Source organism: Aulonocara stuartgranti (assembly GCF_965226115.1).
Source record: "Aulonocara stuartgranti genome assembly, chromosome: 5".
In the NCBI taxonomy this organism is placed as follows: domain Eukaryota; kingdom Metazoa; phylum Chordata; class Actinopteri; order Cichliformes; family Cichlidae; genus Aulonocara; species Aulonocara stuartgranti.
Genome location: NC_138943.1, coordinates 2154517 through 2182363, shown reverse-complemented (window position 1 = coordinate 2182363; position 27847 = coordinate 2154517). Strand labels below are relative to the sequence as shown.

Here is a 27847-nt window from a genome sequence, read left to right as displayed (position 1 = left end):
TCAATAATATTAAACAGCTCAAAAGTCAAAGCAAGACAAAACCCTGCATCTTGCATCGATATGCAAAGAAGCTGAAAGGATGGAGGAGAATTTCAGAGGAAGGTTTGCGTCATCTTGTGGATCCCGTGACATCGACTACCACCACCAGCTGGACCTCCTCCCTGCTGCCGCTGTGGCAGAGAGCGGTCGTATGAATCAACCCGAATCAAAAGCTGCTACGACTTCAATCCCACCTTGTTAAGACTCCGCTTCAGATTAGAGTCTGAGGCAAGTTTGAACTTTTTGCCCCAAACGTTAAAACACATAACTGTTGACCCAATGAGGCCATTCATTTAGTCATGGTTAAAATGTGCGGAAGTTTGCCACAGAAAGCCAAATTACTCATTTGTGTTTCACTGCCAAACACCATTAGTCGGATGAGAGGAAAACAGTGGAATGATCCTGAATCCCACAGGAAGAGTGTCAATCGATGGAAAACCTACTAATCACATATTATTCTCTTTGAGTTCCTGCAGATGCTTCTCAGATTAGTTTCTGTCAAAGTAACCAAACAGATTTGAAACCAAACTGCTCTTTGTTGACTTCAGCTTCCATCCAGACGAGCTGAAGTCATATTTAGACTTCACATTTCTGCTGTTTTCATTTCATTCATTTTAATCTGATTATTGAAATCCTTTTTGCATTACAAGGATGAAAAACAGCTTTTGTAACCCAGCTCTGACCTCTGACAGCATTAAACAGATTATAACTTGGTATATTTAGTGCTGCACTTAAGTATGACTTGGATAATAAATGTTGCAGTAATGAATACCAGATGGGTGATTATTTTTGACTTTTTATTTCCTCAAATCTGTGTTGTTGTTGTTTTTAATTGAGTTTTGATTAGATGCCTAATCTGTGGTTAACACAAACTTTAAAAACTGTTCACATTTGGCTCTACAACATCAAATTTCAGTAAATACCCCTCCTGAAAGTTTAAACTTTTATGTGCCCAATTCAGAACAAACTCAGAGCAGTTTAGGCTGTAAGCTAACGACCCTACAATATTAGACATGTGAAATTAAGGCACCATCTCAGTGGAGCATTTGATACTTTTAAGCATAATATGTTTTTGAATGGTGGTGGGTTTGACTCCTGTTCACACACGAAGTTTAATTATGGAGTTCCACAGGGTTTCGTACTAGGACCAGTTTTGTTATCGTCATACATGATTTTCTCAGACAGCATCATTAGAAGGCTCAGCACATTTTTCATTGTTATGCCGACGATACCCAGCTTTATCTACAAAGACAGATGATCACACCGATTAACTGTAGGACATAAAGACCCGGATGGCCTCTAATTTCCTGCTTCTAAATTCAGATAAACCTGAGTTTATTGTACTCGGCCATAAAAATCTTAGTAACACTATTCCTCACTTACTGTGGATGGGATTGCTTTGACCTCCAGTAATGCTGTGAGAAATCTTAGAGTCACTTTCAGCTAGAATGTGTCCTTCAATACACATATTAAACTAATATTTAGGACTGTTTCCTTTCATTTGTGTAACATCTCTAAAATTTTAAAAAATCTTGTCTCAGAGTGATGCAGAAAAACAAGTTTATGCATTTATTACTTTCATGTTGTCCTAAGAATAATGGTTAAAAGTAGCTAACCTATAAAAATGAGTTTTAAGCAGCTGTTTCAAACAAACGACAGATTGAGCCGACCTGAAGGAGCTACAGTCTCAAAGCGTAATCACCTCTGGGAGAAGATCGGAGGGACTGAACGCTAGAATAAGACAGCTACAGAGGCTTGGCCATGTTGTACTTTATAGGTCATTGATCAAATTTTAAAATTAATTCTGAAATAAACTGGAAGCAAGTGAAGGTCAGTAAAACCATGAGGATCATATGATGCTACGATGGGCCTATCAGGGATTTAACAAGAGAGGAAACATGATCTGTTAGTTAGTTCCTTTCATACTGTAGATTATGATATCTTTGTCTATTGGCTGGAGCGTGTTGACAGAATTTAAGGAACTGTACTTTAGCAAATTAAGTCATTTTTAACAGGCAGCTTTTCGTCCTCTAAAACTCTGCTTTCGTCAGGTTCCTCAGGGCTCCATTCTAGGCCCAATCCTTCTTTTGTGCAGATGATTCTCCTTTTCACTTTCTACTAAAATCCCATTTTGCTCAAGGTTTTTCTTTTCTTTTGTTTTTGTGGCCTTGTAGCTCCATAGTGCTGACATATTTCACTATCAAGCAAAAGAGTGTTTGAGTGTAAGAAAAAAATTAAACCCCTGGTGTTTGTGTCAGGAAGTCCATCTGGTGTAAATATCTGCCAGTGTGAAGGCATTGTGACATATCCAGCTTTTACATAAAGTTATAAATAAATGAAACAATGCTGCAGACAAAGGTTAAAAACCCAACTCACTCTGTTATTGTTGCCAAGGAAAATTAAAAACTGAGTTCTTGTTAAATGTCCAGTGTCCTGCTGTTCTTCTGTTCAGTTCTCTGTGCTACCGACATGTTACCGAGGAGGCAAACAGAGCCCTTTCTGTGGGAACTGAAGGGAACGAGCTCATGTCATTGTACTCCTAAAACCAAAGAATGCCTCTGTTTCAAATTGTTCCGCTCGTGTTTTCATTGGAAACAAATGCCTGTATTTTGTTTGGTTAAAAGTCAAGAGGTCATATTCAGTAGGAATCAATTACAGAGTGTTTCGAAACTGAGAGAAGGGGATCCAACATTTCTGAAAAGGAGAACGAGGGCTCATCAGCATTTTAATAAGAAGGAAAGAAGAGTGGCTGTAAGTGCTGCTGAGCAGCCTATGTCTGCTTTGAAAGTTTGTGGCACCAAGACAAAGTCTGCTGATGTGATTAAATCTCCAAAGAATACGGTGTACTTCTTCACTTAATTCTGAGTGGATTCACACAGACTGATATGGTGCACTGTGACTATCTGTGTGCACATGTAATGGTGATCAGGGCAAGCTTCTGGTTTTGTTGCAATTATTACACCAAATGAAATGAAAGGGCAACAGACAAAAATTCTGTCGTTTGTTGAAGGATGCATCACCAGATCACATGGTTGGCTCACTCGATACCTTAACTATGGAAACATTTAGTAATTTTGTATCTCTTTGAGTTGTCAGTGACTCGAGATTACCCCACCTGTGCCAGGACACCTGTCTGCACAGAGTTTCAGCATTCAGATAGATGAAGTTTCTTTTTTTTTAATTACCTCTCCGTACAGTTTGCACAGTGGATGATCCAGAGCAATCAAAACAGTTGTAAATGTGTTTACAGGCTTTTTTGGAGTAGTACCAGAGTCAGCTTGTGGTCACTTTAGTCATCTTAATTTTATTTAAATGGATATTTTATTGTCTATTTCATTCATGTTTTACTATTTATATTATTTATTTTTAACTTTTATCATTGTCTTTGGAAAGTACTTTGGTCAACCATGTTGTTTTTAAAGTGATCTGTAAATAAAGTCTGATTGGTTTATGTCTGCAGTAAAGGTCAACATTTTAAAATGGGAGTCTATATGCTGGAGCCTCAAGTGGACAAAAGAGGAACTGCACCCCCCAACTACAGCATAGCTTATTATCAGACATCTGGAGTACATTTATGAGAAACTGATTATTTACATTCCTTTAAATCCTATCCAGAACAAGTGGAAACTTTTATTTTGGTAGACACAGGTTTGTGTTTCCAACATTTTTTATGTCCTTCATAATGCTATGAATCTTTCCTTGGTTTTCTTTTTAAACAGCGTTTAATGGTTTCATAAAAGCTCAAACTGTCTTATAAAAAGGAAGCACTGACACAGTTTAAGGTAACTCTAACGTCACTGCATTTCTCTGTAACTTGGTTATGTGGGTTTTGTGGGTGTTTATCAGACCAGAATCTAAACCTTGTTTTACTTTCCTGGTTAAAATGTCTTGATGCATGCAGCTGACTCTGTTCATCTGGACGTAGTGTTTTCAGTCACTCGTCTGTCACGGTCGTGGGTCTGACCCAGTGTTTTGTGTTTATGGGTTTATTTGTGGTTTTCAGTTGTGTTCATTCTTAGTTCCTAGGATTGAGGTTTCTGTTATTGTTGCCTTCCCCGTGTTTCTATTTTAGTTCCGCACTGCTAGTTTCCTTGTGTTTTGTTCTGTGTTTCTTACTCAGGGTTTTGGTTTGTTTTGTGTGAGTTTATTTTTATGAAAGATTTTTTTCCAGTGAATAAAGCTGCCATTCTAAATTTACCTGTTCGTGTTTGAGTCCTGCATTTGGGTCCACTTCCTGCCTGCCACAGCCACGCATGACATCATGCAAGTGACTTCTTCAGTCTCATCAGAATCAGACTGATCAATGACTATGGACCGGTTGAGGATCAAAGCCAGAAACTTTGAGATGTTATAGGTGACCAAGTTGATCATGCAGACAACTGGTCTTGAAGGTACATCCTGTTCATGTATCTTAAGCCGTACAGACTTGGTGTAGCTCCCCCTGGGTGTAGCCTGTGGTGTGAGGTCTGGTCAGTAGCTTTGCCCTGTTCTAACTGTATCGTACTCCTGTAACCACTACTTGGGTGCTCATGGCCATTGATCAATTGGTCATGACAATTTCCATATAGCGATCATGAAACTGACCTCACGGCCCGTTGTTAGCCAGTGGTGCTAGTGTCAGTCAATATGCAAATGTCCTGTTATAAGGTCGAGGAAACCTGCAGTCAGCTGAGACTGAAGAAGTCACTTGGATGAGTGACGAAATGTTTCTCCTTTCTGGGTTTTCCTGGTTAAGTCAATAAATAAAATGGCAGTAACCCTTTGTTATTTGCTTTCTTTGTATTCTCCTCCTGCCTCTTTCTTCTTTATCTCTCTCCCTCGTCTGTCTGCTATGTCTTCACCAGGCCAGTCGTCTCTCCCTGTTCTCCCTCTCTTGGCCTCTGGCTGAAAGAGCGTCTTTCTCGTGCAGCTGCTGCCTCCAGTAAACACCTCGAGGTTCCTGTAGCTCCTCTCCTCTGAACAAAGACAGCGGTTATGTGTTGGCCGGGCTTTTATGTAACCTGGCAGCAGGTTAGAGAGAAGGCCTCTTCATCAAAACATCACAGGTTAAATCTTCGAGGGCGTCAGCATGCTCTCTGACTGACACACCAAACACATGAATGCTCACTTCATGCCACAAGCAACATGGAGCAATTTAAAAATGAAGAAATAAATAAAAGTAACACTGGCCAGAGATTTCTGACTTCACAATCCTCTTTTTCTTTCAGCTAGCTAGCAGATCATCTGCTGACTAATTTCCTGCTAAACTAACAGCTTTCAATGATTTTGTACACAAAGCACACCAAAGCTCCAAAGTTGTGCACAGTGTATCCTCTAAAGCAGCGGTCCCCAACCCCCGGGCCTCGGAGTCGTTTGGTACCGGGCCGCGAGAGTTGAGGCTCAGGTGTGAAATGTGTGGTTTTCAGGGTTTTTATCGGTTTTCAGCGTTATTTTGTTATCGTTTTTATCGTTAACTCGGTTTTCCTGGGTCTTTTCACGTGTGTTATGAATAAATCTTATTTTTTTTGGTACCGGTACTGGTTTTATTTTGTTGTATTTTGTTGTATTTATCGTATATTGTATTATTGTATTTTTATTCTCGTGTGGTCAACAGTAGTTCTGATGCTCTTTAGATGAGCACCAGCGATGTTCTGCATATCCACTGTGTGAGTTTGACATTTCCAGATGAGATGATATCGAATGTTCACCTTTCTCTGGATGATTTGTTGTGTGGATTCTTTTACATCGTACAAGTGACCGAGTTTTTTTGGTATTGATACCTCTCTGCACTCTCCTGGTGGTTTTGGCTTCATTTCCATGTTGCGGGCAGACGTTGGCTGGTGATGATTGATGACCTGGAAGCTCAGTGTGTTCGCAAGCAGGTGCAAGGAGGCGGAGGTCCCCCTGGGAATGGTCCTGAAACCCAGATCTGAACATCTGTCTGCAAGATCGTAGCGGGTGTTGTGAATGTGTGTGTAGTAGTTTGGCAGGTAGCAGTGATGACGACGTATGTTTGGCAGGTGGTTTAGCAACAATCAGGTAAAATGCCCCATTATGAACATTCCTGAGCTCTTAGACGTACAACTTATTTATCGAGTCACAGACATTATTACACTTTAGATAAATTTAGCATCAGACTCAACAGCCATTTAATACTGGAAAGTCTGTTGTTTGAGTCCACAGTGATGCACACGCTGTGGAAAGCTAACTGCTGGCATTAAAACAAAGCACATCGTGGCTTGAAATTGATACGGCGAGCTATTCTGAAAACTTCAGTTCAGTAACAAAAATTGCCTTTACGTGCCTGAATGTTTCCAGGGTCATGTCAGCAGGATTGTGTGCATAGAAACAAAGAACCATGCTGCACAGGTGAGAGCAGGTCAGTCAGTGAGAAATCTTTAGTGAAGAATGGATGAACGTCTGGCGCTCTGCAGGAAGTTTAAAAAAAGGTAATAGATGTGTAGCCATAACCAACTCCTCCCATACATTTGTATTAATGATGGCAGGTTTCAATTTTATGTGTTCTCTCTCATCTACAGATGGGCGAAAGACCTGAAGCCACTTTCAGACCAAAGTGCTCTAAGACAAGTACCAGCTGTGGTTCCCCGTCCAAGGCCAGCTTTGACTCGTCCTCTAATAGCCACCAGCGGTCAGTTATGTCATGATGTAGTGTTGTGGTTTCCTTATGACAAGTTAAGAACAATTCTGAGATATTTCTAGTTGCTAATTTGGGTTATTTTGTGTACATTCTTCTTTTTATTTCAATATCCTTAGTATGCCTAGAAATAAAGGAACTCTGGTTCCACAATATGTGTGGAACCCAAAGTGTTCCACAAGACTCACCATAAGTGATGGTAAATGGCCTGTATTTATATAGCGCTTTTCTAGTCAAGACCCCAAAGCGCTTTACACATTCAGTCATCCACCCATTCACACACTGGTGATGGCAGCTACATTGTAGCCACAGCCACCCTGGGGCGCACTGACACTGGCGAGGCTGCCGGACACTGGCGCCACCGGGCCCTCTGACCACCACCAGTAGGCAACGGGTGAAGTGTCTCGCCCAAGGACACAACGACCAAGACTGTCCAAGCCGGGGATCAAACCGGCAACCTTCCGATTACAAGGCGAACTCCCAACTCTTGAGCCACGATCGCCCCGTCGTGGTGACCACAGTAATGTGGTGCTTAGCAATAACATCCTTTCTGTGTGAGTTCATTCTCCCCATGTCTGTGTGGGTTCTCTCCGGGTACTCTGGCTTCCTCTCACAGTCCGAGGACATGCACTCAGTGGGGTTAATGGTGATTCTGAATTGGCCGTAGATGTGAGTGTTTGTTTGGCCATGACAGACAGTCATAGACTGACCTGCCTAAGTGTATCCCACCTCTCAGTGTGTGACACCTGGGATAGACTCCAGCACAGGCATGTCCCTGGACTGGATAAATGGAAATAAAGGTATGGATGGGTGGATGTTCTCCACCCCCTGTTTTTTTGTTAGACTTTGGGGCAGTCTCAGAAAAAAGGGTGTTATAAATGACATGAGATCTCCACCTTCACTGGGTTCACCAACAACACATTGATGATACTGATCATGGCTATGTGCAGGATGAATTACATTATGCTGCTTCATTCCATCTGCACCAGCTTCTCAGAAGTAGGTTCATTTCAGAGTGTTTTGGTACATTTTTGTAGTTTTGATGGATAAACCAGTGCTGCTTCGCTAACAATGTTCTAAGAACTGTGATGGTCCTGCAGGACAGACCCAGATAAAACAAAGGTTTCACCTTAAACAGTTATTAGACAAAGTTGCTGTTTATTAAAAGCACCTTCTTTTATGCTGCGAAGGGCATTTTACTGGTATGTTAAGGATCCACTTTCCGTTAGAGAGAATCATGACTACATCACAACATTTGAAACAGGTCTCTCTTGTAAATGAAACATCGAGTCTCAATAGGAGGTTATAGAGGAACACCAAGAGCTCTTTGGAAGTGGAGTTGTCTCTCTAGTAGAGCGCCACAGGCTTGCTGAGTCAGTCATACACTAAACTGATGTTTTTCTTGTTTAGTGTCATTGGAGCACAGACTTATTGGACAGTCTGGTACTACAGTTAATTGCACAGCAATTCAATTCAATTCAGTTTTATTTATACAGCGCCAAATCACAACGACAGTCACCTCAAGGCGCTTTATATTGTACAGTAGATCGTACAATAACAGATACAGAGAAAAACCCATCAATCATATGACCCCCTATGAGCAGCACTTTGGTGACAGTGGGAAGGAAAAACTCCCTTTTGACAGGAAGAAACCTCCAGCAGAACCAGGCTCAGGGAGGGGCGGGGCCATCTGCTGTGATTGGTTGGGGTGAGAGAAGGAAGACAGGATAAAAGACATGCTGTGGAAGAGAGACAGAGGTTAATAACAGATATGATTCAATGCAGAGAGGTCTATTAACACATAGGAATCCCTCATGATGCATTGCATTATGGCTTGCCCATATATCGTGCAGGACAATTTCAGTAAGATCTCCCAAAAAACAGCAACACCTCAAAAATGTTCCAGAGGTCCGATATAGCGGAGATGAAGCCCACCAGGCAGATATCAGCTCCACCTGCCAGTCAATGAGGCTTTGCCTGCAACTCCCACCATACAAATGCTTTTTCTTTCTTTTAATTTGCCGTGTCTGCGTTTTAATGTGCCACTGTAGTTTGATTCATTTTCACTGTTTAACTGTAAAGTGAGTCATTATCAGTTTTACCAGCAAAGCACTTTGGATCGCTTTAACGTGCCGCACGAATAAAGTCGTTTGTTGTGCCAGTCAGTCTTAAGTGCAATTTGCTGCTCTGCAGAATAACAAACTGTCACCATTTTCATGCCACGTGCAGGCCCGTGTGTTTTTCCTGCAGCTGACTGCACTGTTTTTTATTTGTGGCATTTTAACCTGACAACAATGTGATATTATGCAGCACGGACAGAAAAGGGTAGTTACTGGGGAAGAACAATGTAGGCTTTGTTGGGAAAACACATGGAACAAGTTGAGGAAAATAATATCTCTAAATATCAAATCCAGTTTATAGAAGCCCTGAGTGGGAGCAGGTGCAACACTGAATTCACCTTTCCTTTAAATTCCTGAAAATCTGAGCATGATATTGGCGGTCTAAACTCGACAATACGACATTATGCTGCAGCGGTGGGGGTAACAAAAAGGGAAGGCTGTCGACGGGAGGGGATAAAGTGCTCTTTGTTGGGGCAAAGCTCTGAGGAACGGCGGCTGCAGCCAACGTTCAGATGAACAGATAAAAACACACTTTTTCAGCACTTTAACAGTTACCCCCTGATGTGTGGGCCGAGGGCCACCTTCATAATAACAGCCATGTGACCTCGGTGTTTGAGCTGCAGGGTCGCCGCTGCGCTCTGAAAAGTTCAGGGTTCATCACGGAGAGGACAAACAGAACCGCTAAACGACTGACGGCGTCTCGCCAGGAAACGCGCTCTGTGCTCAGAGTGCAGGAGACGACCAGAGTCTTTGCTTCATTCACGGAGACTGAAATCTTACTAATAAGGGGAAGTGCTAAACCCACAGAAAATGCAAGGTTTCAAAGGTTTGTGTGTGCTCGTATCACAGCGGCTTTGTTCATCTGTAAAGCAGAACTCGCCGGCACACTGCTCCACTCTGCTCCTCAGATGAGGACGTCCAGATCAGTACCTCAGAGCCAAAACTGAGCTTATTGGCTTCTGTTAACAAAGAGTCAAATTCTCTCACGAAACGCAGCATCAACACTGAATTTTCACAATTCATGATGATGTCACCTAAATTCCCGCTTTCTGATTAATGTGCCTGCAGGAGAGGTGGGTTTGGGTCATGACTCGATCACGAGCCGTGTGGGTAAGGAAGCGAACAGGAGGTTCAACATAGTCGGGCTTTTATGGCTTTAGCTGGCTTGACAAAACATCACAGCTCAGGCTTTCTGCTCACATAAAAGGGGACGTTTGGCTCATCGTAGCTTTCTTCCTCTGTCAAAGTTTCCTTCTTCAGTCAGAGACATTATCAGAGGAACAGATGAAATACATGATTCGGGTGAAAAAACGAAAAGTTTGTAAAAATACGAGAGTGAAATTAAGCACAATCAAAGCAAACGTCTTGGTGCTTACACACGTAACTGATTCATTTTTTAACCCTCCTGTTGTGCACACCCCCACCTCCCTTACTTTAGTGCTCCAGTCACAATTGACCAGTCAGTTTTAACAGCTCTTAAACTAACATAAGAAACATTTTTCACCACCAAATTCAGTTCAGTGGGTTGTTCAGGGGGTCAGAGGCAGATTTGACCCGAACACGACTTTGTTATATTAGCAGAAATTAGAAATAGATTCGATGATAAACACATTTGTGGTGGAGGTGTGGCCTGCGGCTCTGCTGCAGGGGAGCGGTGGTCCAGCAGGCTCGAGGGGCAGTGCCAGGGAGGCTGAAACCCATCCAGTAATCATGCTCTGGCTTTGTTAGTGATGCCGGGCCCTGGGGGGAGCAGTGGGGACACAACTGAAACCAAACCCTTTTTAAATAAAAGGAAAAACTCATCAAAAGCAGGCCGAGTGTCCCGGGTCGTTACTAGGATCCTCAACCTTCGTCACTCACATGTGCTGCTGAATGTGATGCATCGAACGGTCGGTTCTGTTTGCAGCTGAGCTTCATCGCGGCTGCTCATCAGGAGAAATCCTGAAACCCCACAGGACGGCTCACACGGGCAGACTCGGCTACGATTTTACAGCTTTCGACTGAGCCTGTCGGTGATTTGTGTTCGTGGCTGCGGGGTGAAACCCCACATCCTGTTTGGTTGTCGGAGCTCAGCGGACATGTTTCTCTGCTCCAGCCGGTGAGGTCATTCCCTTCTGACCTCTGTCATTATCTCAGGTTTTTATGACTGTTGTGGAAAACAATCTAGATCGACAGTTTTAGAAAGCACCGTCAAACTCGGTGAGAACATCTCTTCTGTCCAATCGGATGTTTGAAGGAAACATTAACTGAAGCGTTTGACCTGCAGGAGCTGCTGCCTCACTGCTGACACACGATTGGCCGACTGGATAATCTCATGAACGAGCAGGTGTTCTCAATAAAGTTCTTATTGAGTGCTCGCCATAATTATGAAAATAATCTTGTAAAAACAAGAAATGTTTGTCGCCATGGCAGCCACACAGTGCTGCAGTGTACAGTCGGTGCATTTCCTATTATTTGATGTTTGTGTGTAAAGGCCAACCATAACAGGCAGCCTGAGGAACGTTATTTGAGTAGAAGGTGGAAGTGCAGCCTTGGGAGTGACAGAAGGTCACTGCAGATGCTGTGTGTGACTGAGCTCTGCGTTGTACCTGTGCTGCAGTTGGAGGTGTGGATACTCGAGTCATTTCTGCCCTTCCACCCCCTCTCATAAATCATCTAATCTTGCTGTAAATAGAAGTTTGTCTTGGTTCACCTGAGACAGGTCGGTGGACTTACGCTCACACGCAGTCATTCATAACGACCAGGAAACCCTTTTTCCCCACAGTCGGCCATCTTTCCTGGTGTTTCCTCAAGCCCGAGTTCATTCGGTTTAAGCATTAAAATCTGAGTTATAGTCGCTCGATAGGCTCCTGCACACATAAATGCACACGGTTAATGGAGCCGCAGATGTAGTGGGTTTGCCACCGCAGACCTTCACTGAACTTTTCACCCCTCGGCTCCTTCCTGACGCCCCGGGTTTTTAAAAGCACCAGAAAAAAGATCTGCTACCGCCATAGGAAATGGTTGAGAACGTTCATCAATATTTCGCTGGCTGAGCTGAACTGTGAGGCTCAGGGCCACGCGGGCACATTTTACGCAGGAAGTGACATAATTGCGTACATGGACTTTGGGCAGTTATTCAGCCGGTAGCGGCAATGCATTGTTGAAAATGGCACAACTCAGTATTTACTCACCGGGCTCAGGTTACACGCCAGAGCCACATGCAATAAAATCTAACAAAACATACTTTTATTCTGTCCAGGTCCCATTATGAGCGACACCAGAGTTCATTCGACAGCTGATACGGCTGCAAACGCTCCCCAAAGAAGTGATTCTCTCTCGTTTCTGTCGCCTCGCTGAAATACAGGAAGTGGCATCGTGTTCCCCACACTGGCACTAACAATGGTCCCTAATGGCATGTCAGAGAGGTGAAAGATTTTAGCACCACAAAAACAATATAAATGAAATATCTAGTGGCAATCTTTAATTTTGAAACGAACCCCTCCGGAGAGTGAAGCGCAAATATATTGTAGGTTTACACCAGTCAGCCACAACATTAGAACCACCTGCCTGATACCAGTCTGAAGACTGGGACGCACAGCACTTTGCAAACGTCTTGAGTAACTCTTCATTATATTCTATCAGAGAAATGGGAAATGTACTGAAACATGTGAACAAAGAGAAGGCAAAAACAGAAATTGTACAATTCTATCTTTATTCTTCAGCACAGTCTGAACTCTCTGAGGAAACTCCCTGTAATGTCTGCATCTTCATGAATATGTATTTGAAGGTTCTCAGTCAGTTTGAGGAGCTTGGAAAGAAAAGCGATGGACTTCTTTAAATCTCTTGAAGACGTTTCAGGCCACCTCATCGAGAAGCTTCTTCAGTTCAGAACTGAACTTTCTGTCCAAGCTCCTTAGATTATCTTCAGGAATATTTCTCCGGGTGTCGTGACAAAGATTTCAACAGAGATCTCCAAAAGCACTGACTGACCTGCAGCCGAAAGCATGACAGAGCCTCCACCGTGTTTGACAGATGGCTGTAGACTCGCAGCTCGTACATACTGACCATGGTGTGGATCCATCGCTCCATCAGCCCTGTTCCACTGATCCTCAGTCCAGTTCTTAAGTAATTTTCATACCTCAGTCTTTCCTCCTTGTTTCTCTTTATTAAGAACAGCTTCCTGACAGCCACCCATCACTGAAACATTTCTGATGAAGCTTCAGTGAACAGTAGATGATCAGCTGAACGTCCAGATCATCTCTCAGGTCCCGCGTCAGGTCTTTGCTGCAATTTTTTCCTGTTTCTAAACTACGTGGCTTTCAGATACTGTTCACCTCCTGGAGGTAGGTTTCTAGTCCTTACACTTCCTCTTTGTGCTCCACTTGACCAATTTTCTCATATTTTTAAGGACTCACTGCACACTGCAGAGTTTTGTCTAACAGCTCTTTGGGAATCTCCTTGTTGGTGGAAAACTGCAATTTTATGTCAAATTGTGTTATCTTTGGTCTTTATAAATTCAACTAAACAAATGAAACCAAACGATGAACATCTTTTAATGTTATACAACGTAGTGTTTGCTGGTTCAAGGAGCCTGAGTTTTATTCAGAAAAATGGACTCTGAGAAATAAAAATGCTGGAAGACATTATGAAATTACACGATCGGAAAAAAAGTCGCATTTCAGCTGAAAAGCAGAAAATCCTGCGGTTCGGTTACACAAAGCAGAGATGGAATCCTTCGATGAGGTGAACGATCAGCTAACAGAGTCCATGTGGGCAGAACCAGAACCAGAACAGAGGGTTCAGTTACACAATGAGGAAATAAGAAAGTGGCATCCGCAGCAGAACCTGCTTATATTACATTATAGTGTGTTTCTGTGCGGACAAACACAGACTGTAACTGAATTATGTTTCCTAAATGATCGTTTGTCAGTGTTTACTGCATCCTGGGGTCACATCATCTGATGCCAACAGTCAGCTTTTGTTTTTTTCAATTGAAAGAGTAACTTTAAAATGCATTGATTTAAAGTACTCACTGCTGGAAAATATCTTGTTGTTGTTACCATCCATCCTGTCCCGTCCTCACTGTTCCATGAAAGTGTCGCCTTCCTCCCTATCTGCTGAATAATCATCTTAATCAGCTTCAATCAGGTAATTAGTGCACTAAAAGCAGGAAATTTAAAGATTTAAAGAGACACAGCAAACAACAAATGACCTCAAAGATTGTAGTTATTGTTTGGATGTTAGCAAAGCATTTCAGCTCGACTGACGGGGCCTGCACACCTCTAAGTCAACTATGTCAGATGGAAGTATGAGGCTCAGCAGGAAGTTGAATGATTTAAAATAGCAAAGCTAAACATTCATACTTCAGCACAGCACCTGAGCAGGTTATTTACACTCCACCTCCAGTGCTTCCTTTCACTTCTACCTTTCTTGTCATAATTTTAAGACAGCATAGTTTTTCTCCTACAGAAGTCGAGTCTGCAGCAGTGAAATATTTCTGATGATGTGTCTGTTTTTCATGCACAGGCGCAACGTTTTCCAGAAAACCAGAAAAAGGACAAAGAGTGAGTTATAAGAAATTTTAAAAACAGAATAAAACCAAACACAAAGCAAAAAACTACGAATAACAAAAAAACTTGACATACACTGTAAGCTGTGCAGCCACCTGAAGGGGGCGACAATGAGTCTGCCTGAGTGAAACAGCTGGATCCTCTGGGAATCCAGCTGTGCTGAGCGGTGCACTCAGCGAAAAGATGGCGTTGAAATGTCCCACAGCCAGGCTGGAAACTTCAGAAACATGAAGGCAGCACAGCAAAGACATCATGTCATTCATGGCAAAAGGAGCAGCTCTGTAACATCAGGAAAGGAGGTGAGCCGCCTCCCATCTCATCATTTTCAACCAGAACCTCAATCCTATACTAGCTTTACCCAAGAAGTAGCTATTGTTGCTAGACGTAGCCAGCGAATGAAAAATAAAACCAATCAGCATGTGGAAAAAAATCTAAAACTGCAAAGCAAAAAGCTCCAAATAGGCTGTGAAGAGATTATCCTGTTCTTCACCATCAGCATCTGCACTCGCTAACTCCAACCGTCATCTGCGATTCTGCTCTGTGCTGTCACTTCTCATCCTTCTAATCACCAAAAATACGATATCAAGTCATCTCATCTTAATAAACGTGGGCTTATATTACAGCCGAGAGTAAAACCTCGACGTGATGTGAGATATCAGGGCTTACAGAGACAGCCTGCACATCCTGCACCTATCACTGACAATCACTCAGCTCACCTCCTCTTCCAAGAACCACAAAACACAGTAAATCTGCCTCCTGTAGTCGACCTTAGTTAAATATAAGCTTTGAGAGTGACTGTGGTGGTGGAGTGGATTTAGTATGTGTGTATAAAAGGTGTTTTCAGGGCAGCGGTCCAATCCTGAGCTGTATTTATTGTGGAAACCTCAGGACACTGGACACGGCCTTTTGATCCGGCCGCACGCTTCAGCGCTCTGCTCAAACAAGGAAAAAGAAGGAAATAAACTGTGGGAACGCCGAGGGCTGGAACGCCGCGGCCCACGCTCCAGACGAGCCTGAATATAGAAATGAAAATTATAGGTGTGATTTTCCTTTTTTAAATCAGACAGTGATCAGGAGTCTCCCGGTGACTCAGCAGGTTATGATCCGTGTCACGTACGTCAGTCGTCTGAGCGACGTGTCACTTTTCCGATTCTTTGAGTTGGACGACAGCACGCGTTCTTCTCTCAGTCTGTAGATCAAACATGAAGCTGCAGCAAGCTGATGGCTAGCTTAGCTAGGAATAAATATGGAAAACTCAGCACAGGTTGTTACAGCCAACCTGTCTGTCAGGTACCTCAGGAGTCCAGGAGACAGCAACCTCCTCCACTTCATTCCTCTTATTAATTTTAACTTTTTCTATTTTCTTCTATTCAAGTTCTTCTCTCTAGCTGGAGGTTTGACATCATCTGGGTTATCCAGTGCTGAATATTGAGGTTCATTAGTGTTGGTTAATTTTCATTACATGTGTTCTGCTGGATAATAAATGTAACTGATGTTAACAGAATTTCTTCTGAAATAACTTTAGTCGCACTCATTTTGGTGATAGGACTTTGGAGGAAAACAGATTTGTGTATCTGTAAGATTGTGTAAAGTGTGATGAAGACAATCTTAAACTCTTTCTTAAACACTCCTTTGTCTTCAATACAACAAAGGACACGTGAACAGAGCTCAGTGTAAACACATGCAGTTTGTATGAGCAGTGGCCAACCAACCAACCAACCAACCAACCAACCAAGTAGCCAAACAAACAACTAACAAATGAACAAACCAAACAACCAACCAACAAACTAACTGACTAACTAGCCAAACAAACAACCAAACAAACAACTAACCAACCAACCAACCAACCAACCAACAAACTAACTGACTAACTAGCCAAACAAACAACCAACCAACCAACCAACCAACCAACCAAAACAACCGCTAACTAACCAATCGACCAACCAACCAACCAAGTAGCCAAACAAACAACTAACAAATGAACAAACCAACCAACCAACAAAATAACTGACTAACTAGCCAAACAACCAACCAAACAACCAACCAACCACCCAACTAACCGACCAACCAACCAACCAACCAACCAACCAACCAACCAACCAACCAATCAACCAAACTACTAACTAACCAATTGACCAATCAGCCAACCAAACAACTAACCAAACACCCAAACAAGCGAACAAACAAAATAATCTGACAAATGAAAACTCAAATGAAACTGTAGATAAGTGGCAAAGACAATGACTTTAGCCATGACTGCTGTAGTAATCACAGCACTGCCAGGCTCACGGATCTTTACAGTAATAGATGTATCAGCATCAGCAATCTTCTTCTTCATTTAGCGCCATCACCAGGTCAACTTTCAAAATGTATGATCCCCTATCAGCACAGAACTATCAGTGATACTGGAATAACAGACAGAAAAACACAAAGACAGAATAAAAACTGGGTGAAAATGGGACTTTTGATCTTTATGAGCATAAGCTGGCAGGAAAAGGTTTGTGAGCCCTTAGACTTTTCCTGTGTTCCTTTAAAAATGTGACCAGAGATTTACACAAACCCTGCCAGCTGAAAAAGAACCAAATTAAATAAAAGTTGAGGTCTTTGTTTTTGATTTGAGGGGGAAAAAAAACCAAAACACAAAACCCTGAAAGTTCGACACAACATAGAAAACAAAACAGTGTCAATATGGGTAATAGGCCTACAGCTTACTATCACAAATCAGCAATATACTACACACTGTGATGAAGGGACGCAGTTTACTCTGTGGGCTTTAAGTGACTTATCTTTCACACTAGAACACCAGTGGACAGTGTACTTGCCCAGGGATACTTTGACATGCAGACTGGGAACTATGGGATCCATGCACCAAGCTGGACATCTCAGAATTTGTTGCTATGTGTCAGAAGGCATTGTGTTTGTGTTGTCAAAGAACCACCTTCAGACCGGATATAGTTTTAATACAACTTTTTATCTTCTCCAAATCCACATTTGGTACAGGGACGAGGCATGATGTGGAAGACATCATGCCTCGTCCCTTAAAATGGAGCACTGTAACAAAAAATAATTTCCCCCAGGGATCAATAAAGTATTCTGATTCTGATTCTGATTCTGATTTAAACCACAAAGTTACATTTTACTCTCACCTGTCCTGACAAACAACCTTCAGGCTCCTCCGTATGATCTTTAGAAAACTGTAGTTTTATTTTGAAGGGCAGTGCTCTCTTCCTGCACACCATTGCTGTTCATAGTTGAACTGATGGCGGACTCAACATTCGACACTGTGAGAAAGGCCTTTAACACGGGTTCCCCTGTGACCTCCCAGGCTATCACGTCACAGTGATCTTTGTCGGTGGACCTCTCCAGTGTTGGGTAATGATGGTTAATTTCCTCCATTTATGCTCAATCTGTCTGAGTGTGGATCAATTCGGTCCAAAGCCAAAGTTGGATGGTCCTGAAACCTTTTCCAGCCCAATGAACAACTCTTTTTCTCAGGTCGTCATCTCCTGAGAATGTTGTGTCATGGTACACGTAAATCAGCCTTAAGGCCCTTTAAATCATCAGCATGCCGACTCACACCTGACTCACTTTCCCCAATTGGAAGCACCTGCGTTTGATTTCAGTTTCCCCGCTCGTCCTCCATGTTCACATTTTCTTCAGCAAACAAATGACAAAGTCAAATTTTTACACGTAATTAACCGAACTCTTTCTATTGTGTGATGATGGTTTAAGCCTTATGTACGTGGAAGGGTTCACTAACCTTTTCCTTTAGCAGTTAAATCAAAACACGTCTTCTCTCTCCTTCTTGTGTCAGTAAAACCAGTTTCTCAAAATATTTTCAGGCCACCCTGTGGTGATATTTATTTTGTTGTTATAGTTATGTGATTTTATTGCGTTTATCGCTGCGTGCCAGCTCCAGGCGGTTTTACGTTGGAGTAACAGTGTTTACAAAGAGGGTAAGAGTGGGAAAGAAGCGTCCAGCTCGGTCCAAAGCTGACTGCGTGTGGGTGTGTGCAGTCTGAGTTTGTGTATGTAATTCAGCTTGGCGAGGCGCTCCAACATCCAAGGTGTCCAAGTTGGATGCTGTACAGCTCTGCATTCACGGGATGTTTGATGGATGAAGACTAACACGGGCATCCTGAAGTGATTTTAAATAATCTGTATGTAAACAGTGCGGCGAGTCTTCTTAATGCTGACTGTCATGAAATATCTTGGCACCATGTCTGTGATTTTTACTGTATCACAGGTAGTAAGACTTTGACTTTTATGTTTGGCATTTTACTACATTTTTAACTATTTTGTATCAAGCCATGAACGTGTTTTTTTCAGCTGTGAAGTTGTACATTTTGCCATGCGAGTCTATGGGCACTGACTCTATGCTGGAGCCTCTGCTGGATGCTACAGGAACTGCAGCTTTTGCCTCCTATTGGCTTCGTTTCTGGCGCTTGTCTCACGGATTTATCCATGAGTTATCTGGTATTTGCTGCAAAAGTACAGCTTATAAATGCCACTTCCTAATCAAGTGAGTGCACCTCATAGTCATCTGTGGTCATTTATGGCTCCAAAAGCTACCATGGCGGCAGCCAAAATGCTAATGTTGAACCTTCAGATTGGAGAGTTTAGAAATCAGGGCATTGTACCTCATCTTTTACATTAAGTCTGTGGGTTTTTCCCCAAAACTGAACCCCAACAAAAGTTTTTAGCACAAGCTGCTGGAAGTTGTAGCTGTCTGTACGTTCTTGGACAGATTTCAAACATGAACTGCAAACAGCCAGTTCAAAACACTTTTAATTTGGCCAACCGGGAAGCCAACTGGCCTCATCGTGTTTCATTGTTTGTATATTCTGACTCATATTCAAAGCCTTGAACACATTGTGGCACATTTAAGTAAATTAATTAAAAGAGGCGAAGGGTAATATGAGCCCAAACTCAAGGACAGCTGCATGAAATAAATCCTACTCTGGATCTCGGCACGTCACACTGAACGTAGATAAGAATTCAGTATTCTGTGCACATCTTTAGTAGGCGAGGTGTGCGTGTACATGTTTAGACATCTTTGTGAGGACATGGCATGCCACCATACGAACAAAATGCCCGTCCTGAGTTTGAAGGCATTTCTGAGGCTCAAAATATGGTTTTGGTGTCAGGGTTACGGTTAGGTTATGGTTAGGGTAAGCAGCGACGGAAAGAATTATGTCAATTAGATGTCCTTACTTAGATATGAAAACGAGAGTGTGTGTGTGTGTGTGTGTGTCCTGTTTCTGCAGGTGCTGGCCACATTGAGAAGAAGAAGACAAAGAAGGGAAGAAGTCGAGGTGACAGGTACTTGGCAGCTCACGAGCACGGTAATGCTGCGTAAATAGCCCCCCTCTCCCACACACATGGACACACTTACAAAAGCCAGACGATGCAGAGAGACACGCACACACACATACCGATGAAAGCATGTCCATGAAGTTAAATACATAAAAACATAAGAAAAACAAACACATTTAGGCATCGGTGAAAAAGACTTGCGATACACGTCCATCACTGGTCTGCACAATGAGCCGACTCGAACCAGTTCCCGTGTAGCGGCTAATTTTAGCTTAGCTTATGTCTTTTTGCGGTCTTTAATGTGGCTCAATGGGTCATGCTGACCTTCCTCCGCCCACCCTCGCTGTAGAGATCAGTGAATGTGTAGTCATGATGTTAAAAAATGTTTACGTGAAGATTTTAAACTTTTGTTTTCATTCTGACTGAAGAGAAATTAGTCACCCAGAACAGATACTTGCTGGCATTTTTATGCTCCAGCTGCTGTTTGTGAGTCTCATAAAACACAATTCAGAGGATGGTGAGTGTCCACAGTGGAGGCTGGGAAGGGATTCATGTTTTTGGGGATGCTGTTCGTGAGTGAGGGGAGACTGGCAGATGTTGGCTGTGCTAAGGAGAGAGCTGAGTGTGAGGATAACCTCTAGATTCACCCTGACCTGTGACTACAAGCTGTGGGTAAAGACCAACTCATTAAGACTGAGCACATGAGCGGCACACGAGTTTGAGTGAGTGGATAAAATGTTACTAAAATCATTGAACTTCCTAATTCTGATAGACTTCCTGTACACACACGCTGCTGATTTACATTATAGGGACGATAGGTCCCCACAGAATGGTGAATAAACAGATTTGGGTCCCCATGCAAGTACACACACACACACACACACACACACACACACACACACACACACACACACACAGGAAATGTAAATTACCCTTCACAGTTGCACTCCCCATCATGTAACACACACTTTATCTCTTAAGCATTTTGTCCGACACTCCCATGGTTTCCAACACACACTCACACACACACAGAGCGGTGGTTCAACATGCAAATAGGAGGAAACAGACAAATTATGTGTCTGTGCTGGAATGCCTTCATGGAGACGACTGTCTGCCAAACACTGCGACTGCAGACGGTTAAAGAATTCGTACCTCTCGTGTTTTCTCTCTGCCCTCCTACTCGGGGAGTGGAGGGACAGGAGGGGGTCAAAATTCTAACTTTGTGAATGAAAATGTGTGCGTGTTAGTTTGTGTTGCTTTTCCCCCCTCTACATTTGCTGACTATGATAAACAGATCGCTCAGCCGTGGAGTAGCAGAGTGTCACGGTGCCATAATCAATTATCTGTAACGTTTCCCTATAAATAAATGTCCACTTTACAGCTCCCTGTTTCCGAATCGAACGGTGATTTATGGCAACACTGAATGATTAACAAGTTGTGTTTGGGAAGTGCAGAAACACCACAGCAGGAAGAACCTGGCACTAAAGGTGTCACCAAGAAAATACTGAAGGGATGGTTAGTTTTTACCTCTGTGCCATGGAAATATACAGTCCGGACCGCAGGTATTTGGACAGCAGCACATACTTCCGATTTAGAGTCTGTTCTCCAGCACATTTAAACAAAAGGACAAAAACAGCTGATGCTGCATTAAAGAACCAGGTTTCAGCTCTATGTGTAGGAGGTAGGGGTTTACCCCCCCCCCCCCCCACACACACACATATATGCAGGTCCGTGTACATCTATGGAGGCAGCGGGCTGCACATAATCAAAGTTCGTCACAACTCGACGATTTCAAGTAGTTTGGCTTGTTACAGATACCATTTCCATCGGAGAGATCATTTATCGAGATGGAGAAATGCGTTCTTCTGTTTGGTGATCAGACCCTGATGACTGAATCCTAGCTGGGACAGGATTTAAGTCAGGACGCCCTGCATGAAGATGGAGGCTTGGATGAAGCGCTGAGTGACTGGATGAGGCGGAGATGTGAAAGAGGTGAATAAGACTCTGTAAAGGAGAATGATGCAACTGTCAGACTGACAGTGATGCAAAGAACAGACTAGCAGCTGAACACCCAGGAAAGCAGGCAGATGAGTCATGGCAGGTGTTCCTTACTGAACTTACACATGCGCTTCATACCTGTATGTATGGTATGGGAGCCTTAATTAAGCTTCAATGCCAATTGCTGAGCTTTTGTGCATAGTAAGCTTAGTATTTCTACGATTTTTTAAATTTGTTTTTAATTTTTACTTAATTTACAGTAAACTGTAGAAAAAAGCACAAATGTTACTAGAGATCAAAACAAAAAGGTTGAAACAAATATAAGTAAAGTGAAAATGTTACAACCAAAGACAGAACTGTGAACGTCCTGGGTCGACGACTCAGTGTTTGTGTGTTTGGGTTTAGTTATACCTTCTGAATTATGGTTTTCTGTGTTGTATTATATGCACAGTTCCTGGTTTCTGTTCTGTTTCTGTTCTCCGTGTGTTTTAGTTTTCTGTCTCTATGTCGTCCCTGTGTTCCACGTCTAGTTACTTCTGTCTCTGTGCTTCATGTTCTGTTCTAGAGTCTGCCACGTCTCAGTGTCTTTGATAGTTTCAGAATCAGAATCAGAATACTTTATTGATCCCTGGGGGAAATTATTTGCGTCCTATGTCAGTGTTCCTGCTTTGCTTCCTGTGTCTCGTTATGTCAGATTAGCCGCAGCTGTGCTTCCCTCCTGTTTTCCATTCCCTCGTCACTCCCTGGTGTATTTAGGTCCTGTGTTTCCCCTCTGTCTGTGGTTTTGTTGTATCCTCACAATGCTGTGTGTGTCCAGTTTAGTTTATTGTATTGTTGTCTTCTGAACACCCCACCCTTATAGTCAGTTTCATCATCTGTCCTCCAAGAACAGGAACCAGCACAGACATAATCTGTGAGACAGTTCACCAGTGTGGTGTGAAGGAAACAGCGCTGCTCACTTTATCCTTTGAATCATAGGTTAATAATAAACGGGCTTAAATTACCTGCTTGGATATTTTAAAACTACAGATTAACCATAGACTGTATATAAAAGATGACAGTAGCAAAGAGAAATTAGTGCTTTGGCTGCCATGTTGGTTTTTACGGAGACTGTACTTTGACTTTTTATCAGCTAATCCTACAAAGCCTGGTATGCAAGCAGGATCCATAATCTGTACAAATATACAGATACCTGCTAATTAATGCAAAGTAACAGATAAATAAGACGCTACAATTTGTTTCTCCAAAGCTGGAGCACGGATTTGTTGAACAGTTGGACGGCGCAGCCACTCGACAGAGAATACCATCAAAAAATGTTCCAGAAAGTGCAGCTCAGACTTGACTTAGTGCCTGTAACCTGAGACGGCATCTTCTAACAAATCATACGAAGCTGGATGCTGACAGCCCTCAAAGTCCTTGGCAAAAAATAAACAGCAATTTGTCACTCATGATCAATAAAAATCAAGGCTTTACTTTTTCAACACCATAAGCACTGGAGGAGAAACTAATCCTGTCTGTCATCTAGTCATTACATGCAGGGATGCTGCCCGCTGACCTGCTTTTGTCATGCTAGTCATATGTCTCATCGGTCAGTCAGCGCTTAGTTTGGCTAACAAGCTAGTAACAGTTACCACTAATGAGCCGAGCTGCTCCACGGGGCCGATGTTGGTCTCCCTCTGAGCCGTTTGATTTTCTCCTTAATCTCAAACTGGATCCTGTTCAGTCTGAAATAAGCCTTGAAACTGATTGTTGCACCAGTCTTTCTCAATCTTTATCTCGTGCACTCAAATTCTTCATTTTACTAGTTTCTCAATGCTTGTGTCAAGAACTGCTGCCAGTACGAGGACATGATTTCTTTCCATAAAACGGAGCAATGCGGAAGCGCTCGGAGATGGTTTTTCCACCCTAGCAACAAAAAGTGCCCGAGAGAAGAAATGCTCTGAAAATGAGGTCATGGGCTCTTCAGTGCAGAACACGGTATCTGTGGACTGCAGGTCCTAACACTAATCTGTGTGTGTGTGTGTGTGTGTGTGTTTTTGTTTTAAAGCAAGCTTCTGATAACTTTAGCACTCCACGGCGGGCCACATGCTAACGTCCAGAAACAAAGGGGTGATATTACAGTGGCTACGTCCATCCTTTATATACAGTCTGTGCTGTTTCTGCAGACAAAAGAAAAACATGTGGATATTTTAAAACTTAAATATTACCAGCTAAGGTGAATATGATCTCCGCTAAGTCAGGGATGACTAAATAACTGAGGCAGAAATTTAATTAGTAAAATATTTTCCCCCTAAAATCAAAAGGTTTAAATTCTTATTTTTTTCACCAGAAAATTCAGTGAATAAGTGGAAAGCACAAAGTTAGAGTGATAGAGAAATTCAGTGGAAAGATACCCATAAAAAGTCACCGTTCATCCATTCTCTTCCAGTTCAGAGTTGCAGGAGGGCTGCAGCCTGCTGCAGAGGCGGGTTACACATCGTGGACGCGTCGCTGGCCTGTTGCAGGGCTAACACTAGACCGCATCAAATACCCAGAAACTGATAAAAACTCAAATCAAGATGTTGCTGCCATGGAAACACACCTCTTCCTCTTTAACACACTGCACAGCACGCTGCTCTTACACCCAGGTCAGAAATGAATAGACCCACTGTGTCTTAACATGAAACGCACGACTCAATCAAACGCTGTCCAGGCCGAGGGTTTGCCCTGAAAAGACGGCTATGTTTTCACAGCAGAACAGAAATAAGCTTTTCTTTTTTCTAGTCCTGGAGGAGGAAGAGGAGGAGGAGGAAGCGGGTGAAGCGGGTGAAGCAGCAGCACTAACTCATGATTAGAAGTTGGAGGTGAAATTGGACTGAAAATGTGCTCAGAGACTCTTCTGCCAAAGCTTGGAAAAATACCCCCCAATCTGCTCCACATTTAAACTGTAACCTGGTCTGTGTGCTTTACACACACACACACACACACACACACACACACACACACACACACACACACACACACACACACACACACACACAATCAGAGCTAATGCATCTGTACGAGTTTATCACGATATGCAAATAAAAAACCACGTACACACCCACATGCATGCTGTGAAGGACATCCACAGCTGCAAACGTAGGTGCCACACACGGCCTGCCAGATAAAACAGCTCTGCTTTACTTTTTAGCAGCTATTGGCTCGGCCACATGATAAAATTCTTCCCAAACATGTGTCACGGAAAAAGCTCTTTTACTAAAATGTGCAACACGGGTCAGCCTCGCCCATCCAGATCTGATAGCAATAAAAACCTGGCACAGAGAGGTTTGGAAGGAGCGGGGCAGATATGGAGAGGTGGCAGTGTAGAAAGATGTGTCCGATTTTATTGCTCAGTACCTCATTGATGCAGGTAAAAGTCCCACTAAGGTAAAAGATCTGTTTTCAGGAGTGACCTGCAGAAGAGGCCAGAAGCCATTTTAACTATTAGAAAATGTGCACGCACGGCCAAATGCAACCTCCGCTAACTACAAATGAGAATTCGGATCTTACGCAGTAAAATATTGAAGACAAAACAATAAATTTTTGTGCAGCCTTGAGCTCAGTCACACTGAGAGAGAGCGAAGCATTTCTTACTTTGGTAAAAACTGTGCACCGCTGAATGAAATGTTGATGGCAGTTTTTAATCAGAAGGATTTAACATAGTCTGCCCTCCACAATCACATTCTTCTGCATGTGTATGAAGTTACATTCGATTGCTTTCATGAGGGACGGCCTCTAATCGAACATTTCTGCTTGGTTTTAGAAAAGTAGCAGAGACGTCAGATTACCAGTGTGGGGTCAACTCATTAAGCTGGTAACAGGAGCCAACATGAGTTTAAATAATGTCTCATTTTAATTTTCTCATGTTCAGGTCAGATTGGATGCTAAACTGACTCGCTGCTCCATGTTTTAAATTGTATTATTAAATGAATCCAGCCTGACTTCAGCCAACACAGCTGTTGTTTCTTCACATTCACTGTTGTGGTGCTTCCCCGAGACTGGGGGAACACGAGGCTCGAGTTAGCTGATTAGCAGCTACTGAACTGTGAGTGAGGCGATCATGAAACGGTAAATAAAACCTTGGTGTGTGGTAACATTAAGCTTTTGTGTTATTAGGGAAGTTTCGCTTTAGAAATCAATCTAGAAAAGAAACCTGCGGCTCCTCTGTGATTGCATTGAAGTTTTTCACAACTTCAGCTGTTATGATGAAGAACTTGTGGCTCAGAGGTTGAGCGTTCAATGCCTTCAAAATCTGGGAACCACCTTCGATTGCACCAGTCACTTGGTTGGTGGCTGCCTCTTTCCAAAGAATCTTGGCCCGACTCAGACTGACTAGTGGAGGTTTGTGAATAACTGCTGTCTTCAAAGTGAACACAGATCAATTGCCAGTCTGAGTCAGTTTGCATTCAGACGCCTTTAATAAGTCTCCTTGCAATATTTGAGTCAACTCAACTGGTTGTATTCTGGTTATATTTCTATATAACAGCTAATGTCATTTTGCAGTTCACGACATCACCATTTGGACTCTGAACGGCTGTGAATGTGTATTTCTGTGTATGCTGATGGATACAGATTAGCTGGTTTATCAGTTAACGGCTTTATTATCACAAACAGATCTAGTATTCTGCTGCACTTCATTCATTTAAATCAGATATAAAATTAAAAGACTCACACACTTCGGGGTTCAGTAGGCATCAATTAAATATAAAGTTTTAGCACAGCAGCTACCACAGAACAGTTTTTATTTAGCTGTGTAAATGTCTTAGTGTGTTAAGATGTGACACCAGGGGGTCCTGAGCGTCATTATGTGACGAGTTGGAAGGGTTAGATTACTGCCAGACCTGGCAGACTCAAAATACAACTAAGAAGACAGAAACATTTAATGACTTAAAGAATGTGCAGAAGAGATGTACGTGAGGAGGAGGCAGGTGGAGAGTGAGCATGCAGACATGCTTCAGAGGAGGTGGAAGAGCTGGAGGATTAGCTAAAATGCTCAAGTGCTAACCTGAGCACTGCTACAAAAACAGCAGAGAGTGGGTGGACAAGCCAGACTTTATATACTTGCAGGTGAGTGTTTAGGTGATCATAATCAGGTGATCAGTCCCGCCTCCACCTGGCTTCAAAGCCCAGACAAACCCTGAAAGTGAGAACCGAGCACGGAGTGAGAACAGGACATTTGTTTCATGTATAAGAAAGAAAATCTAGGCAAATACAGAAATAGATCATAATTAGTGATTCATGACCAGTTATCAAAGATTTACTCCATGAAAATGATAAAGTTTGGAAACACTCTGAGGTAACTTACATTATGAATCGGCATAACATAAATAAACTATGTAACTAACAACTTCCTAACATGAAAAATTCAGAGTCTGCAAATGCAAAAAAATGCGATTTCGTTTTTTTTTAAATGTAGGACTCCATTGCAGGAGATCTGGACCACTAACCCTGAACGAGGTTGTGCGGGCCTGGATTTCTCTGTGGGAACATAAGAGCCTTCCGGGTGTGTGTGGTTCTCTCATGGGAAACGCACACACAAGCGCTTTTTGCAAGCATCATTGTTAAACAGTGTAATAGGGGCGACCATTAAAGTTGTGTTCGATGAAGTTAAGCCCTGTTAAACAAGCCTCCCTTTTCAGCGTTGACGATGGAGGGCATATGGTTCTGATTACATCCGAGCGGGGAAACACAATAGGCCTCTTCAGCCCGGCTCTTGATCCTGTTCGCTTGGATTCAGCCTGACACTTTGCCACAATTCCCGGCCACAAACAGCGACAAGGAAACCCGAAACCTGTAAACAGTCCGTGTTTCTGCTTTACTACACATTTCTGGGCCTGAGAAGGCAAACCGCGGAGTTCACTGCGACGTAATCTGATTATGGGCTCCGTGGAGGGAGGGGCTGATGTTGCTCGGGTCCAATAGGACAACGTCAAGGGTTACATGAAGAGTTCATATACAGTGTATGTCCAGTTACAGGAGTGCTTCTTCGTTAGGCACCTCTGATGGCATTACTTCATTATATCACACAGAGTTTCTGATGTCTTCCTGTTGGTGAAGATTGGTGAACCATTCGTGTTTGAAGCTGTTTACAATGCAGGAGTACAACAAAGTCCTCAGCCAAGTTCTTTTTAGTTACAGGAGGGTCGATGTTCAGAAATTCAGAAGAC

General features: G+C 42.7%; 1 long non-coding RNA gene across 1 annotated transcript in view; it reads right to left on the bottom strand.

Annotated features, from left to right (window-relative positions):
• The window catches only part of LOC309707420, a 48270-nt gene extending 21567 nt beyond the window's left edge, over window positions 1-26703 (bottom strand). The window contains exon 1 of the long non-coding RNA XR_014276979.1: window positions 26686-26703. This is a non-coding gene — a long non-coding RNA (uncharacterized lncRNA). The remainder of the gene's footprint in view (window positions 1-26685) is intronic.
• Window positions 26704-27847: the final 1144 nt, after the last annotated feature.